This window comes from Phodopus roborovskii, unplaced genomic scaffold (assembly GCF_943737965.1).
Source record: "Phodopus roborovskii unplaced genomic scaffold, PHOROB, whole genome shotgun sequence".
In the NCBI taxonomy this organism is placed as follows: Eukaryota; Metazoa; Chordata; class Mammalia; order Rodentia; family Cricetidae; genus Phodopus; species Phodopus roborovskii.
This window is the reverse complement of record NW_026126410.1, coordinates 4,098,133-4,116,961: the sequence shown is the minus strand read 5'-3', so window position 1 is coordinate 4,116,961 and position 18,829 is coordinate 4,098,133. Positions and strand designations below refer to the sequence as shown.

The following is an 18,829-nucleotide window of genomic DNA, read 5'->3' as shown; positions in this document are numbered from 1 at the left end:
GAGTTACCTGAGAAAGGTTCCCAGTTGAAGTATTGATCAGAACAGAGTAGCTTGTAGTTGTTTCTGGAGAAAGGGGGTTGTCTTGATGGTTCACTGATACAGGAGGACACAGCCCACTGTAGGAAGTACCATTTCCAAGACAGGCTATATAAGCTGGGTGTAGCTAGCCAGTAGCACTCCTTGTTTTCTGCTGTACTTTGCATGACTGTGCTTGCACTCTCTGGTTGGAGGTAAATGCTGTAGAAAAGCAGAATCAAGAATTTCTCTGAGCTCCCATTTGAGCTCCTTCCTTGACTTTCCTCAATGATGTCTCTAACCTGCAAATATAAGCTTCCCTAAGGTGCTTTGACTAGTGTTTTATAACATCATCATCAAAAACAACAACAAATAGGCGAAAGTTAACCTAGGTCCCTGTTGCTATAAGCTGAAGACTTAACTCCTGTGAAGGCATAATATGAGAGAGAAATAGGTAGGTTCCAAACACATATTCTAAACTCCACTCAAGAAATTCAACAGGGCACTTTGAGGGGCTCTAAGCAGTGTCTCTCAGTGACTTGTGTGCCTAACAGTAACTCAAAAGGCGCTCCTGGAAGAAGCCCTTATAGAAGGGGCCAAGTAGGAGATAATGATGTCTGTAGGCCTCTCATAGAAGACGAAAGGACCTCAGCCTCTTTCTGTGTATTTATTTATCTTATTTTGTGTTTTCTTTCTGGCAATGAGATGAGTTGTGTCCCACCATCTCTCTCTACTGTGATGTTACCAAATGTGAAGAACAAAAAGATCAGCCTATTAAGCAGTGAAGCCACTAAAAGAGTAAGGCAAAATAAACAATTCCTCTTCATAAGGACTATCCTAGATACTAGTAATAGTAACAAAATGACAGCCAACACAAACATGCCTACAATGTATCCTGAGCTTATGCTCAGCACTGTGGTTAATGTTATCTGCGAATTGAAGGGGAAAGAATTGCCCTGTACCCAAGAAGAAAATGTTGTGTCCAGGTGAAGTACATATACCATGTTGTATTATGAGATGTCTTAAGGATATTGTGATGATCTGAACATGATTAAAAAGAGAAATGCTGGGCCAGTGACTGCAAAAGTGACAGGCATCTGAGGAGTAACTTTATAAAGCACACATGCTCAAAAGAACTCAACAAAACAAATCCAGTCCCAGAAGGATTCTGAACTCTTAGTAACAGCCAAGCACCCATGCATAACCACACTTCAAAAGTGACATACCACAGCAGGATTACACTCAGTGTTGAATTTCACTATGAGTTTTGGTAGGGGAAAGCCAAGTCCAAATGAAAGCATTTTGACTTCAACCTTATTCTAACATTTCTGAATAGACTGTGAAATCTCAAGAGAGTTCCTGTTTTATGGAGACAGCATCCTAATTTATGTTAATAGAATGTAATAATAACAAAGTCTGTTGCTTTATGATAATGCAAATATCAGCTTATTAAATATGTAAGGATATCCTCCACTAAAGAGGCATTTTCACTAAACTTAGCCACATGAAAACAGAGATTATTGCTTTGTCACTTTGTATACTGATGCATTTATTTTCAATGAATACCTGTTGAATAAATGATTAAAAGAAAGAATGACAACCATTTTCAATACAATTGGATTAAGCTAACTAGGAGACCTCACAGGTAGGCAGTTTCTAACATCTCCTTGTTCTCTCTATACTACCAAAATAAATTGGGAAGACACAAAATCAGCATTTCAGACAGTTTTCGGATTTTTTTTTTTTTTTTGACTTACCTTTAGTTGGCTCCCGAAAGTGTTATGCCTTTTAAATTCACAAAACTCTGAAGTGAGACTTGCCATACAGCATTATTCATTTTCCTAATAAATGAAATAATGTTTTAATGAAAATGAACAGGGACTGCAATTTCCTAAGCATTAGAGCTCATATCTTGACATCCTCAGGGCATTAAGGTCACTAACACTTTGGCCCAATATTTACAGTTCATTCCTTGTGACAAGTGAATTGGTGACCTTTAACAGACACTACTATCCCATTTGTGTGTGGCTTCATCCACTTCCTGCCACAAATAGGCCTCACCACAAAGAACTGTCCAATCTTAACAAATTAGAAAATGTGATTTTTAGGTGTAACTTTCATATTCATCTTCTACAAAGAGACAGTGGAAGACTTGGCAAAAGTTGTTGGCAGAATTGATGCCTCTGACATTGGTTCTTAAAGAAAACTTCTACAGATCTATTTATAATAATCTTCTTGGTGAAACAATATTAATTACATAAAGGATTTTTATGTAAGACAGAGTGCACCAAAAGAAGAAATGATTAGATTTATTGTCAATAGTAATGTACAATGTAATAAAATTGTTAAATTTTATAGAATATAATAATTAACATCAACAAATTTAATATATAATAATTTTATTTGAAAAATTAAGCCCTTATAAGAAACAAGTAAATAATACTTCACATATGGCATAATAGTATATAGCTTTTTATTTCTTTAGAAATAATCATTTTACATATCAATCTCCCTTTCCATCTCCCTCCCATCCTCCCATTTCCTCTATTAACATCCCCACAATCCATCCTTCTTCTATTTCCCAAGGATAGTGATGCCTGCCATGGGGGATCATCACAGTCTTTCGCATCATTTTGGGAAGGGCCTAGGCCTTCCTCCATGTATCTGGGATGAGAGAGTATCCCTCCCTAGGGAATGGATTCCAAAATCCATTTCTACACTAGGGATAAATACTGGTTCTACTGTTAGAGGTCCCATTGACTGCCCAGGCTTCATAACTGGCACCCACATTCAGAGGGCTTCCTTCAGACCTGGTTCCCCTGATTCATGCCTGGGGTCCATGTGCTCTCACTAGGTCAGGTCAGATGTTTCTGTAGGTTTTTCCAGCATGGTCTTGACTCCATACTCATCTCTCCTCCCTGCCTACAACTGGATTTCTGGAATGTAGCTCAGCGCTTAGCTGAGGGTAGTACCTGATTCTGCTTTAAAGGAAATTTTAGGAAACACATAAGGTCTTCAATTTTGAAGTAAAATAGTACAAAAAGTGTTTGCTCAGAAAACAGTCTTTGTTTCTTTGGTCCCTAGTACAATTTCTAGAGCATAATTGCTGCATTTAGTATTTTTAATAAGTAGTATATATGATATATTTTGTAGCAAAGGATGGAATTCGCTTTCATATATTCATATATTTAGAAATATAGAGTAGTATATAACATCTGTTCTTTAATTTGTTCTTTCTCAGTACATGCCACTAACAGTAACATGGGGAAGGACACAATGCCTTTTAAAAGTGGTAACAGATTCCTGTATTTTACTTACTAAAAGATGAATAATGAATAACACCTCAATTGAAATAAAAATAATTAATTTTGATGAAAAAACACCATGTCTATTCCATATATTCATAACCTTGAAGTTGACTTAGTTTATGACTATTTTTATGCTAAGTTTTCTATAGGTGATATTGAGTATGGCAGTAGACTATTAGGGACTGAAAGATAATTCTTAGCTATTCTCAGACTAATTGTGTACAAAAGGCAGCATAGAAGAATGTGCTTCAATAAAGTCCATAGGGATGTTTCTTCCAATAATTATTCTAAAATGACTCTGTTGTATAACCTTGGACAAGATAATACATTGTCTTAGTTATACTCACTCATTTATTATAGTCAGGGGACAGTGTCCTCATTAATTACATTTTAATATTACCAGGGGAATATATATATATATATATATCATATATTATATGCATATAATATATGATATATAATGTATATGTATACACAGCTGATGTATGGATACATTTAAATATGTAAGATTACTGCAAGCTGCCATTGGTGTATTGAAAGAAATTAGCTGCTGTACAAGGAAATAAAAGTGGTGATTCTATTTCAAACTATGCGCCTAAGGATTATATCAACTGGGAACATGTAAGCACAGAGAAACCCAGGACCATGGCATGTGCTAATTTCAAAATGGCTTCTCCTTGGAGCCTGGTAGAAGATTAATACACTTTCATAGTTTTGAAAATATTTTCAAAACTAACACAGTATAGATGTATAGTTATAAACCTTAAAGAAGAAATGGAAGTCTGTTTTATTTTTCTCTCTGCTTTTAAGGGGATTATGTGAATATGGTCAAAGTTATCTACCACTAGGATAACAAAGAGAATAAAAGAGGTCCAGGACGTGACTTCATCTCCCAGAACCTTTCTTGATAATGTAATTTGGCACTATATGATACCACCTAAAGCCCAGTCCTAGTTTATAAAGTCATTTGTTTTAATATTACTTTTTAATATAGTAAAACCCATTATACTATAAACACATGCAATTTTTCATATTCCTGAATTTTATCATGGGGTTATTTAAGTTTTTAAAGATTTAATAAACACTAATGTAGGAAGCCAAGTTGTAGCACAAAAACATTTTTCTCTAACAGCAGGGCCCATTTAATTTAATCTTGGAATACATGATTTATCCTTAAAGAGAGATACTGTTAGAAAAAAAGTGAAAAACATTGTTCATGGCCATATGTTATTGTAAAACAGCATATTTGAATATTTTAAAGACACTAAATTTGGTCTAAATTGAAATAGGCTTTTCTCTTTTGTTGACAGTATGAAACATATGCTAGGAGTATGAACTATAATTAAGCGGTAAGAGAAAACAACGTGTTATGCTGAGTTGGGAACATGCCATGCAGGGTTTGTACATTGTGCAGACCAAAAAAGAGAAGCCTATAGTCACCATCATTGTGGCAAAACTCCAGTCCAGGTTCTGAGCATATGGCTGGAAACATGCTTATGCCATATTAATATGCCCTTAGTATATAGAAAACCACTTTATAGTATAGGGACATTACAAATCTTTGTATTTGTAGCTGAAGTCAGAAAAAGCAAATTCTGAAACTGAGATCTTCTTGCTTCCTAGATGCATTAAGGGATTTCCTTGAATTGTTTCTTCCATCTCCAGACAGGCTTTAGTTGGCTCTTGTAGCTACTCTACAAAGTGGCTGAGTCAATAACTGGAAATCACTGATGTGATTTGGACCCAGTAGGGAAGCACTAACTTTGAGTTAAGGCTTGAATGCTTGAGCACAGACGAAAACTGAGGTCATTTATTTTACTTCTTTAGTTTCAGGCAGCAGACTTGACCCACTGACTTTCTTAAGTGAGACAAAGATGTATCTCGTTACTAGGATCTTCTGGACTTAAAAAAAAAAAATGGTAAAGCATGACAACAGGTCAACATCAGTTCTATGTTTTGGCATAATTACAGGAATGTACAAGAAGTAATATGTGTTTTGCTTTAATTAGGTTTAGAATTTTGTTTTCCCAGTTCTACGGATTGAAGGTAGAATTGTTCGTACTACAAAATCACTCTTGTACCTTTTTTGAGATAGAGTACCACTAAGTTGTTCACAACATCCTGGTCTTGAGATCCTTCTCCCTGAGCCTTCGGAGAAGCTGAGAAGACAGGCCTGCATTAAGTTTTAATTAGGAGTTATCAAATGACATGAGCAATCTATCTATCTATCACTTAAAAGAAATAAAATATGAAAGGGGAATCTTGATAGCAAATTCAGGCTGTTTCATAGAGCTTTTCCCAGTATGACATACTTCCACTTAGGTGAGCAGACATGAGTATTCAAATATGGAGGATTCTCATCTGAAACGGAAGAATCTACAATGAAGTGAATCTGCTTTGGAAAGAACTACCTCTAGTTTAGGTTATGAAAAATAATTTCATTTTGTAACTTTTTGTGTTAATAAGACCAAAATTAAATGAGATAATATTTGTGGGCATGTACAAATGCCGAAATGCCAATATTCAAACGAGACATGTCATAGTACTATTATGACATGGCTTTAGAAAATTAAAGAATTATCCATTTCTTATTACACTTGCTACTTTAAGGGATACTATTTTAAAAAGGAGGAAATAATGTAAATTTCAAAATTATTTTTCAATATTCATTTTCTAATAAATTATAAAACATGAATCTTTAAATATTTTATACTTTAAAGTATAATATTAAGTTTGAACTTAAAAATAAGATGTATGCAACTAATAAGCAACGTTTTAAGGTTTACATAACTAAGAATAATGAATGAAGGGAAATTCTTATTGCTAGGTTGCTTACTATCTAAATGAATTTAGAAGTGCACAGAAGGCTGTAATAGAAGGAAGACATAAGACGAATGCAATACGAAAGACAGAAAGAAAAAATTTGTATTAAGAAAGTACAGAAGGGCACTTTATGTAGACTGATCTTGTTGGTACTTTGTGTATGGATGGTGAAAATAAAGGCAAGTTTGTTTGGGCAGAAAGAGAAAATAGCCTTTAGTTGAATGAAAAGAAGCCATGGGAAAAGAGATTAATGCCATTTACTTTCTGCTCTGGACAGGGAGTGGCTAGATGTTTGACATAACAACTGCTTCTTGATGTCTTGTCAATTTGAAGATTGGCTCAACTATGGACACAAAGTAGGAAGGCTCCAAGCCAGATGGTTTGTACTAGTATGTTGCATTAGTTTTCTTCATGGTCAGGATGCACTTGAATGGCAGACGGAAAAAGAACTTTACTTCAGCATTGAAGGAACACCTAGGAAGGGTACTATACTCATGTGAGATGAGAGATACTTAAGCAAGATACTTCGAGTACATGAAAATAGAAAGAACAGAGCACTTTGGTCAGATCATGTCAGAAAAGCAATTCGATGCACTCACACTGACAGAAACACAGTAGGTTATTAATGAGGTATTTGAAGGTGAATTGTTTGCATACAGCATGAGATAGTAGAATGCAATTTCCAGACCCAAGTAATCAATGAGGGCAGAAAGTGGAATCTTAATTTTCTCTTGTCTGGAAGAAACCTCCAAACATGTGTATTCTGATTCATTCCCCTATCAAACAGAAGCTACAAAAAGGATATACCAGAGAATATAGAAACGTAATACTAGAGAAAATAGGCATATGGATTAAAATGAAAATATTTTTCTTTTCGACATATTTTCTTGTTATTTTGAAGTAAAATCAACGTAAGAAGCATTAATTTGTACAGAACCTAAAATAGTTAACAATTCTGATTAATTGCAAGGCCAAATAAGTGTCAACACTGTCACGTTTTGAAATTGAAAATATTAAAAAGTCACATTTGACACAAAAACTATAAGCTTCTCAAAAGCGGACAGACTATTACCATCTGGCAAGAGCATTGTATCTCAGCCTTTTCTATAACAAGGTCCTTGAATAAAGACATTAACAGACAAGAGTATTCTTTAGGTTAGCCCCAGCAAATCTACCACTTCTTTAACATGCTCAATGATTTGTGGGGTACCCTTCTTCCTTTCTTGTTTGTTTGTTTGTTGTTTTTTTATTTTTTTATTTTTAGCACAATGTGTTTTCTACCTACAGAAAATCAGGTATACTTCTAAGAATCACAAGACACACTTGCATTTTTATGTGGCATTTGGATGTGACTAAGTAGAATCCTTGAGAGAAGACATCAAAGGAGGGATGCTGTGGATATCATGGAGAGTGAAGACACAATAAATGTCCAAAACAATGTGGATAGAAATTGATGTAAGCGAAAGCTGTAAGGAAGACAGCAGTGACAGTATGATTTAGTTCTAGAAGAGAGTAAAGAGGAGTCTACCATCGTGCAAATGTCATCTCTGCCTCATTATGTAACTACAGCAGAATGGCAAATACATTTCTCTCTGCAACGTTGTTCATTCACCATAATTGAGGCTGAAAAGTTCAACACTGCTTAGAGGGAAAATGCCACCAAAACACAATGTGTTGAATTGAAGGACCAGATGTGAGGCATTTGTTGTGCAAAGTACACCTTTCACATAGACTTAAAAATATAAACACAAAGACTGGAAGAGTACAGATTATTACTTCAATGTTATTTCAGATTTGAATAAGTTGCTTAAGTAGAGACTGCTGAAGGTGATTAAAATTTTTATTTCATAATTGTCATGATACAGGGATACATTTTGATCCTATAGGAAATTATGTATAATTATTTGTTAGCAGAGTTTAAGTTCCACAAGTACTAATGGAAGAAATGTGGAAGGAGTATATGTACATAAGGTGATGCTCAGCAGGGCAATAATAACAGTAGCCATTAATGATAAGTGCAGACTGAGTACCTTAGAGTGTACTAGTGATTTCTGAGATTAATTCACTTAGTGCAGCATATGACTTAAAGTTGTATTATATGTCTTAAACATAGAAACGCTTCACACATTGAAGGTAAAGACCTTTTCCAAATCACAGAGTTGCTAAGACAAGAGAAAAGCTGGAACGGAAATCTTTTTTCTTTTTTTAACTTAAGAACCTTTAGTTAACTTCTGTGTTATTATTTAGCAGGTCTTAACGAAGCAAGGAGAAAGTCTTATATGCTGAAAGACTTTGAGACAAAAAAGAAAAAAAATGATGAACAGAATTTATCTCAGTGACAATGACAGTTGAATAATATTAGAATAAAGAAAAGTTCAGTTTCATTTGCTGTGAATTTATATTTGACATACGTATTATTTCTTTGTAGAGGATAGCCTCCCTTCTGCTTGATTTGAATAGACACTGAATAAGCACAGACTTTTTTTTTTACTTTGTCACAGACCAAAAAAAAAAAAAAAAAAAAAAAAAAAAAAAATGCAAGCAAACATTCAAGTAAGAAGGACTAGAAAGTATTTTGAGAGAAAAAAGCTATAAGAATAGAGATAAACGAATATTGAAAAAATTTATTCTTCTCCTAAATACACTAAATGGAATACCTTAAAGGAAAGAAAGAATAGAATAAATAATCAATTAGTTTCTCTTTGTGTGCCCACCTAAGCACTGATGCTGTGGAGTTAGAGGGTAGGGGTTAAATATGGTGCCTGAGCATGTAAAACTTAAGATAGATTCACACAGAAGAGGATGGCTTCCAAAGCCAAATTTCTGACATTAAGGATCTGATTGACTTGGCCAGATGTTCAGATCGATAAGGGGCACCAGTCTTGATCTGCCCAGTGCAGAACCCCACCACCAAGTCGGCAATGAAAGTATCCTCTGTCTCCCCAGAGCGATGGGACTCCATGATGCCTCAGCCATTGGACTTGGCCAGCTTACACTCCTGCAGAGACTCGGTCACAGAGCCAATCTGGTTGACTTTAAGCAGGAGACAGTTGCAGGACTGTCTTAGGGTTGGTTATCATGAGATCATCCCCAACCACCTCGATGCCTACACTAGCGATGAGCTTCTGCTAGGCTTCCCAGTCGTCCTGGTCAAAGGGGTCTTCAATGGACACCACTGAATAATTCCGGATGAAGGAATTACACAAGTCAGCTAGCTGGTCATGTGTGATGGACCTGCTAGAGTCATCTGGAGACTTTAAGTCCAGATCATACTTGCCAGACCTGAAGAACTCAGAGGCAGCTGTGTCCATGCTGACGATGACCTGGTTCATGTAGCCGGCATTCCCAAAGGTGTTCTTCAGCAGCTCCAGAGCTCCTTTGTTCTCCAGGATGTTGGGCGCAAACCTGCCCTCATCACCCACATTGGTGTTATCCTTCCCATATTTCTCCTTGATGACATTCTTCAGGTTGTGGTAAAACACTGCCCCAATGTGCATAGCTTCCTGGAAGCTGGATGCCCCCAAGGGAAGGATCATGAACTCTTGCATGGCCAACTTGTTGCCAGCGTTAGAACCACCGTTGATCACATTGAAAGTTGGGTCGGGCAGGATGACTTCAGGGTTGCCAGCCAAGTCAATGATGTCACGGTGGTAAAAAAAAAAAAAAAAAAAAAAAAAAAAAAGGTACCCTTTTCTGCGGCACCAGCCTTGCAGACAGCCAGGGACACACCCAGGATGGCATTTGCACCAAATGTCGATTTATTTTCAGTGCCGTCCATCTCAATCATCAGCTTGTCGATTTTCTCCTGCTCTACAACGCTCAGTTTCTTGCTAACCAGAGCAGGTGTGATAGTTTTATTGATATTCTCAACAGCCTTTGAGACAACTTTCCCCATGTAGCCAGTCTTGTCATTGTCACGGAGTTCCAGGGCCTTGTAGATGCCAGTGGAGGCACCGCCGGGCACAGCAGCTTGGAAGAGACCTTTTGGGGTATAGATATCAACTTCAATAGTGGGGTTCCCATAGAAGTCAAAGATCTCTCGGGCATAGATCTTGAGAATAGCCATTGTGAGTTTTTGGCAGTTGGGTGGCCGTTCTGGAAAAGAGCAGAAGTTTCTGCAAACACCCTGGAGAGCATTTAGGAGCAAGGTGCACGCTACCCTGTTCTGGAGTTGTTGTCTTTTGTGCTGTTTTTTTTTTTTTTTTTAATTTCTTGCTGAGTTGTAACAGTTCTTTACAGGTTAAAGGAGTTAAAAAAACTGTCTCACCTTCTGCAAAATATTTCTATTAATTTATAATTTTATTATTTAATTATTTTCCTGTGCTGAAACTTTTATTTAAAATGTATTCCAGTCTCTTCCTTTCCTTCATATGTCTTTGGTACCATTTTCAGATACTCACCGTTCGATCAAGGTGGTGGGTGATTCCCAAGGACAAGCTAGTATTTAAGCACAAGGATTCCATGCTTGTAGTTAATGGGTATTTTCAGAGATCATTGTTAGTGAATGCTCTATGTCAAATCATTTGATAATTGATCAGCAAGGACTTCCTTTGCTTTCTCCTACTTTCCCTTGTTTCTGTGAGCAACCATTCATTACATTTTATGTATTAAAATTGGTGAGTTTTCCCCACACTTAATACAAATTATACGCTACCTATTCTCTACCATTAATGCAAATTAAAGATTCAGGTTAGAGAGTAGCTAACCTGAATGATGCCTTTGAGTCCGGTGCTTCTACTGCCTATTCTGGAATGGCAGATTAGTCCCCATTCCTCCTGGCTCTGGCATCCAGGAGAGATTGGGCTTTTAGTCCCTCTGTTTCTGCTTCCAGACATGGAAAATAAAATACTTCTTTCCTTATATCACTCTAACCACTGAAACTTCTAACATGTTAAATATCCCGGACGACACAACGCACAAGATAATGAATGACGTGGAAATGAAATTTTATCATTTTTCTGTGCTCTCAATGTTTATTTAGCCCATATCACATGACCTCTTTCAGTCTAGACATCAACCATCCCCCATGCCTCACAAAGTTCTTGAACTTGCTTTGGGATTGTTTTTTCTTTCTTTCTTTCTTTCTTTCTTTCTTTCTTCCTTTCTTTCTTTCTTTCTTTCTGACTTTCAACTTTTTTAACTTTTTTTTTCTTTTTCTTTTTCTTTTCTTTTCTTTTTTTTTTTGGTGGTACCAAAGTTTTTCTGCAGGAACCTGGTGACTGCATTTCACAATTGTTTATCTTCTTTCTTCACTTTCACCCAGACCATAGAATGTAAGGCTTTAAGTATTCTTGGTTCTCCATGTTCAGCATGAACTCTCAAACTTCAGATTTAACACACATAAATATGGACTTTGCCACATCTACCATGTGCATGGTGGAGCTCTTTGGCAGCCTGCACAGAAAATATTTTTTCGTGGTATATTTTAATTGGTATTTAAAAAAAGTTTTCCTTGCTAATTTTTCATCAATTAGGACTGTCTCAGTTCATCAGAGCTGATGGTCAATTCATAAATTCTCAAAGAGTGAGGGGTTTCCATCATTCTAGAGACAAATCTCAATCCCCAAAGATTTATTCGAACAGATTGGAGGATGTGGCTCAGCTATTCAAACGCTTCCCTAGCAAGCAAGAAGTCCTGGTTCTGTCTCCAGCACATCATAAACCCAGATACGTTGGCACATGCGTGTAATGTCAGCACTTATATGTGGATTAAACTTTCGAAATAAATATTTGCTACAAAGGAAGGCCAAGGAGAACTGCGGTTGCTGGAGACCTTGCCTCAAAAGGAAAAGGGAACAGGAAAAGGAAAGAAATGAACATGTGCTTATATATACTCCAGCAGCTGGGAGGGCAAGCTGCTTCTAGTTCAGAAGACTTCCCATTGCTCCTCTATTTCACAGATGTTTAAGGTCTTGTAAATTTAGCTTTGCAAAATTAATAATTGCTACAAGAGCATATAGAGGGAAAAGCTGTCTGCATTGAAGAAGACCTGCCTGAAATTATCTGTTTAAAGGGACAGAAAAACAACTTCATTGTAGAAATTTCACTACAAATAAAATACTCAATTATTAAAAAGAATAAGCATTCAATAATAACATATGTATGTATTTCTATATGTACATACACATATAAATGTATGTGAACCATAGTGAGTCTGCTAAAGAGATTGCAAAGACAGGAAATTTTATCATTGTGTGTGTGTGTGTGTGTGTGTGTGTGTGTGTGTGTGTGTGTGTGTGTGCAGGGGTATTTAAATGGATATGCATGTTTTCTCACATAACCTGGAACTCATAGCTTTGTTTAAACTAAATGTCCATCTAGCCCCCAAGATGTCTCTCACATTGGGATTACACACATGCACCTCTGTCCTTGGCTTCTTAAGTAAATACTAGGGATCCACACCCAAGTCTTCTGGCATAAGCAACAATCCCTTTACCCACCAAAAACATCTCTCTAGTACTAATTTTCACTTTCAATAAAGCAAAGCTGATGCAGACTCTTGCACAGACATTCTCAAGGTTTACTAATTAGTGCTCAAGTAAGAGGACCTGACAGCAGCATTTGTCCCAACTTTACCTGGTAATTACATGACCTTTTGTGTTAGCTCTGTTTTTATGATCCAGGACAGTTTTCATCTTGAGTCACAATGCCCATAATGAATAAAATCCTTCTCTTCTTTGTAAAGCACATTTCAAAGAAATGGTTCCTGGGTACAAATGCTGGAGTAAGCATTACTTAGGTTTAAAAATATAGTTAAATATTACAAAAAATATGGAAAACAAAAAATCTGGCTATCACAAATTCTCTAACACTAATTCCAGGTAAGTACAAGGGAGCAATGAGAGTGAGTTTACTTGGTGTATATGTGTGGAGGGTTCTGGTGGGTGGTGCAGCTTCCTTATTCCCCCTAAGAAGAATCAACATTACTTCTTAATTGATTTTTCTCTTATATTTACCAATGTGGAAGACTTTTAAGGCAGAAAGTGAGACCTTGTAAATAATATAAATATATTATGTTAATGTCAACATTGATTATAAGGAATTTATAGTCAATGGAAGTTTTATTAATGGATACATAATTATTGTATGTATTATATGTATTATACCCAAGAACTGGGTACTGGTGTCATCCAAAAAGCATTAGAGGAAGGGTGGGAAGATGACTCTGTGGCAAAGTCACTGGCAACACAATACTAACAGCATGAATTCCATCCATGGATCCCACATTTTTAAATGAGATGGATACAGTAGTGGGTGTCTGTATTTGCAGCACTGTATTGCAGTGATATTGTAGTTGGAGAAAAGATAATCACTGTGAAAGGTAGTTTTGGTAGCATGCGGTACCCCGCACAACAACAGGAACTGTGAGACAGACCTCAGACAGAAAGGAAGTGAAAAATTCGTCCTGGAAGTTGTTCTTTTACCCATACAGAAATACCATGAAATATGTACAATGAGATACATATGCACTCATACACACATGTGCAACACCCTCAAAAGAAGGAAAGATAGAAAGGAAGAAAGGAAAGAAGGAAGGAAGGAAAGACAGAAGGAAGAAAGGAAGGAAGGAAGGAAGGAACTGTGGAGCCTGCAACTAATTAATGCTCGGTATCTGTTCTGTGGGGAGAACCATGTTACGAAAAATGAGAGAAAATGTTCACACATGGAAGAGAACATGGTTTCTAGAAGGTTGGGAATCACAGGGGATAAATTAATGAAATTAAACCAGGCTGTGCTTGCCAAATGTGGGAGTGAAAATGTTGAGTTGTTTTGCAGGAGTACATTCCTGGAAATCTTTCAGTATGAGCTTGAAATTTTGTAAAATTAAAATTTGTCATGCAAGAGATAGCAAGAGAGTACAATGTGCTGTGTCCGCAATGGAAAGCTTACAAAATGGTTTTCATATAGTAAAATGATCAAGCAATATAAACAAACAGTGTGTATGAAATATACAAAACCACAGCTAAGGTTTTTGCAGAGAGAAAAGGTAAAACATATTCAATGTCTGAATATAGGAATCAAAATTAAAATAGTGGGAAGAGTCAGTTTTGATGAAAACCTATACAGTATTTTTATTTTTTTTGAAACGGAATAAATAACAAAGGTGGATGTCAAGGCACATAATATTCATCCTTTCAAAGGTAAAAATTGCATAAAAGCTACTCAAACTACTTTGATGAATAGTTTTATGTTGAATCAATATTTAGTTAAGTGACTGACTAATAATAATAGTTTTACTTAAATGAATATGCATGAACAAATTGTTTATTTTTCAATACAGATATTATTTTCTCTTTCCCTTTCTCTAGTGTTCTGTTCCCTTCTCTAATATTGTTACTTAGAAAACAGATATGATTGTTGAAATGCAGATGTACAGAAAACACAAGCATGACCTTAGGGAAAGAACAATTTCTGTAGAGTCAACCATGGCACTGTGCTCACTACAGACACAGAGACTGGTTTGTGATTTATTATTTTATTTCAGAGCCTTGGGCTGAGTCTGATATTGTTTCTCCACAAGAGTTGAACTGAAGTCTGGAGATAGTTATAGAAGACACATGATGATTTTGGAGAGTTGGTAGACCAAAGGTAGTTATGAAGAACCTCAAGCTACACCAATGGAACATGATTATATACTCTATTAAGCACATATGACTACTGTTTCTCCAAAAGAATTCAGCAGAAGTAAAGTAGAATCAAGTAATCTGGGAGTTATGTTAATTCAAAGGTAGAATTCATATGCTAAACTCAGTACGATGTCAAAAGAGAAATAAGTTCATACAGAAAAAAATATGTAGCATGCAACCCCCACCCCACTCAATTATTTGTTTGCAATTTAAGGGAAATTCTCTAGTCACTTTTCCCAGCAATAATTGTAGGTATCTCATTAAGTGGAATCTAAATTGTACTGTATGAATATTTTATAAGGCAATTTTGTTCATCTAATCATCATATTGAGATTGATTAAAGATAAGGGAGGCTGGTTTACTTCTGATATCTACTCTACTTGCTTTTGTTTGAGGGACCTTTTCTCTTTTCTGCAAAACTGAATTTCATTATCCTAAGGACTTACACTTTATTCAAAATTCTCTGTCTATGTGAAATGGCAAATTCAGTCCTTGCTCCTAGCAATAAACTCTCAGTGGAACATTCTCTCTTTATGTTGTCATTTTTTTTTTTTTCTATCCATCGTGGGAAAAATGTCATGATTGGCCAAAATGCCACAGGCTTTGGCAAACCATCCATGCTATATAGAAAAGTTCAAACTCTTTAAAATTTTATGAGGCTCTGTCTTCCTTACTAGAAAGAAAAAGAGTCTTCAAAATAATGAATGTGGTCAAAACCGAACATCCATCACCTTTCCATTTTTAAAGAAAATGTACCTCTCAATTATTTGACTTAACTTGGACATAGTAGTATGTAATTTCATAGCTATGAACACAAAATAATCAAGTTTAACAGAGGCAATAATTTTGTTTCTGGGTTACTGAGATGAATTACCAAAGAAAGAAATTTGGAAGAAACATTTTCTAAACAAAATATGTAAATAAATAATGAAATAAAATATATAAATAAATAAACAGTAAAAAGAAAGCACTATTTTGGTAAACCTATTGCTAAGAAAAATTCTGTACACTGCAAACTATTGATCACTATTATAAGACACTATAATTTTACAAACTGGGACATTTTTCTAAGTTTATTAACTAAGAAGCATTTTCTGTTGTGTCATGTCATTATTTTTTTTTTTTTTACTAGTGTCTTTGTGGCAGGGTTTTCATAGTATAAACACAGTGACTCAGCCACTCAAGTTGATATTTTCAAGAAAAGAGCTGGATTTTTTTTTTGTTGTTGTTGTTGTTCTTCTACTATTCCTTCTTCTTCTTCTTCTTTGTCTTCATCATCTTCTTCTTCTGCTCCTTCTTCTTTTTCTTGAATAATCCCCATCTTAGGAACTGAAGAGGGTTTGGGATATACATAATAGGAAGACTGGTAATAAATAGAGAATTTTGGATGGAAATAAATGGTTTCAGGTGAACTTAGCACTCAGGGGATAGCCCATGTGTTGGTGGCAGGGATAGTTATCAAAGCAGTGAATTATCAATATCCAGATTGTGCTTAAAATCTATCTTAAGCTTTACATAATTTTTTTCTCTGTCATAACAAAGAAATAGTAGACTGTCTAGACTTCATATGAATTATAGTACTTTCCCGGATCATTTCAAATTTAGGGTACCTCACATGTGATAGAGAAATGAGAACAGAAAGAATACTTAATGTCTCAGAGTTCTTAGAATATTTAACAAGTAGAGAGGGTGTCAGAACCACCTGATAATTACGGCGAAATGCATGATGGTTTATCATACCAGACAGCATCACTCAGAGCCAGAGCGGAAAACAGCAGAAGTTGGTAAGTGTGGAACAGGAAGTGTACTCATGTCAAACATTCAGAACTGGAAGGAGTTCAGGAAGCTATACTTCTCTGTCACCATTCACTTCCCACTGAGAAGTTATTTTCCACAAAACTCTAGTTTAGAAAATGTTTGTATGTGTGAAGATTTTAATTATTTTTCTATAAAGTATATTGGAATGTATGATTATGTACAATGAACATTAGAGTGTGTGAATGTATTTATTTAAGAATTTCATAATAAGAAATGGACATATGAAGTATGTATTTTATATTAATTTATATTGAAATTGTCCAGTATGTAGTTTTAGGTACACTTTTCTTGATTATTTCTTTAGTCTATGAAAATAAACTCTGGGACAACATATTTAGATCATTTCTATGTCTCGGGGTTCTGAAAGAAAAGTCAGGGTCAAGGTTTTAAAGAGGCATCTGAAGTCCACCTTTATGTGGCAGTTATCTGATTATTCTAGTTAGGTAGGCCATATTTCTAGAAGGTGTATGCATAAAAGAAGCAGTCCAACTCTATCTGGCTACATAGTATTGTATGCTGTGATATTTAAATAAATATATGTTTAAATAGGAAGTAAATTACTACAAACAAAGCAAAAGTTGTCATACATTTTTGGTAGTTCAGTAAGCCCATAAGTACTCCAAACTGCTACCTGTCAAATCTATGAAACTGATTGATTTATCCTTTCACATAAAGCTTTTTGGAAACTACTAGCTTTAGAAATTTCTGTGCTCATCACTAGAAATACCCTCCCCTAGAATATGATCTCACAAGTATTTATTTTGCAATTGAGCTGTGATACAATGGTGTATATAGTATTTCATGTTTTCGGTCACAGGTTGACCAGAGTCTAAGGTCTTAAGTTCATGTTGAGGATTATATAAGCAAAACACTAAGATACCAGAAGGAAATAAATAGCCAATAAAAGCAGAGAAGCCACTGCTTTCTTAAGAGGGTAGGTTGGCTTATATAGCTTGTAAAATATCAGTCTGTCAATGGACTATGAAGCCATACAGTGGAAAATGTGAATGCTTTCACTACTTTGACAAATGCACCTACCACCTACACAGTGGCTATAAAATTGTCAAATTCCCCTCAGTCCCTTTAATTATATTCATGATTCTCTCCATATTACCACTATTCCTATAACTCATATCTCAAAGACAGTGCGATTCCTTCATCTACAGGGGTTATTAAAAACAGTAAGCTTTTTACTCCACTGTCTACTACAGTGGAAGAATCCCTGTGTTTAAACTCTGGAAACCCTGCCATGAAGTTTCATGAAAGCAAATGACAGAGCACTGTCACTCAGGCATGAGTGTGCACTGACTGCTCATGAGTGTGATTTTCTGTGTTTAAGGGCTCACAGAAAAGAAGAATGACAATGCCATTTAAAAGGAATAATGCTTTCTGAGTAGATATTGATGAAATTAAAAATGCATAATTATATCTACATACCAATTGTGAAACATATATGAGTAAAACATGTTCATATCTGTATCCATAAATCAGAATCACATGCACATACACTAATATATATGCAGCTTATGCACATGTGTTATGCAAAAAACATCCCAGTTTGATTGATAACTGTATATAATAGATTCTAGAGTTGATTTTACACTGATATAAATTCAAATAAAAATGTTTTTACTATTTGTTTGACTGTAATAGGAGTTGCTTTTTATTTCCGTTGTCATTTTTAGCCTATCTATCATATATTTTATGACAAAATAACAAGTTTTGTATTATTTTGTTTCCTTTGTAAATGGATTCATTCTAGACTTGGATGCTACCCATTCCTACAATAAGGCAAGTTTTGCAAGTCACAGTACAGGAAAAAGATACAGTTCCTTTATATTTTCTTTACTTTATTTTCCTTGTCTCTGCCTTGCCCTACTAGGTCAGGATTATGGTTAAGTTTTTCTTCTCAACATTTATGAAAAATCAATAACAGGAACTCAGATAGACAGAATTTAAATTGGTGTCTAGAGACATCCTTCACTGCCCTTCTCTCACACTGTAGAAGAGACTAAACCTGTGACTCCTGAGAGTTTCTACCATTAACTGGCTAATTTTAATGAGGTAATCCTAGTCATAAATCATACCAGGGAAACACTATTGTTGACTACTAGAGGTGTGCCATTAATTGAGAGGAATGTTTGGTCTGGCATGATTCTCAACTCGCCCAAGTGTCTTGCTGCTATCTTGAGTTCAGTGCACTCAGCAAACCCCTCCCCCAGAAGAAAAAGCCACTGA

At 35.7% G+C, this 18,829-nt stretch overlaps 1 pseudogene; it reads right to left on the bottom strand.

Annotated features, from left to right (window-relative positions):
- Positions 1-8,934: 8,934 nt before the first annotated feature.
- On the bottom strand, positions 8,935-10,212 carry LOC127220719 (alpha-enolase-like; annotated as a pseudogene).
- Between the last annotated feature and the right edge of the window lie 8,617 nt (positions 10,213-18,829).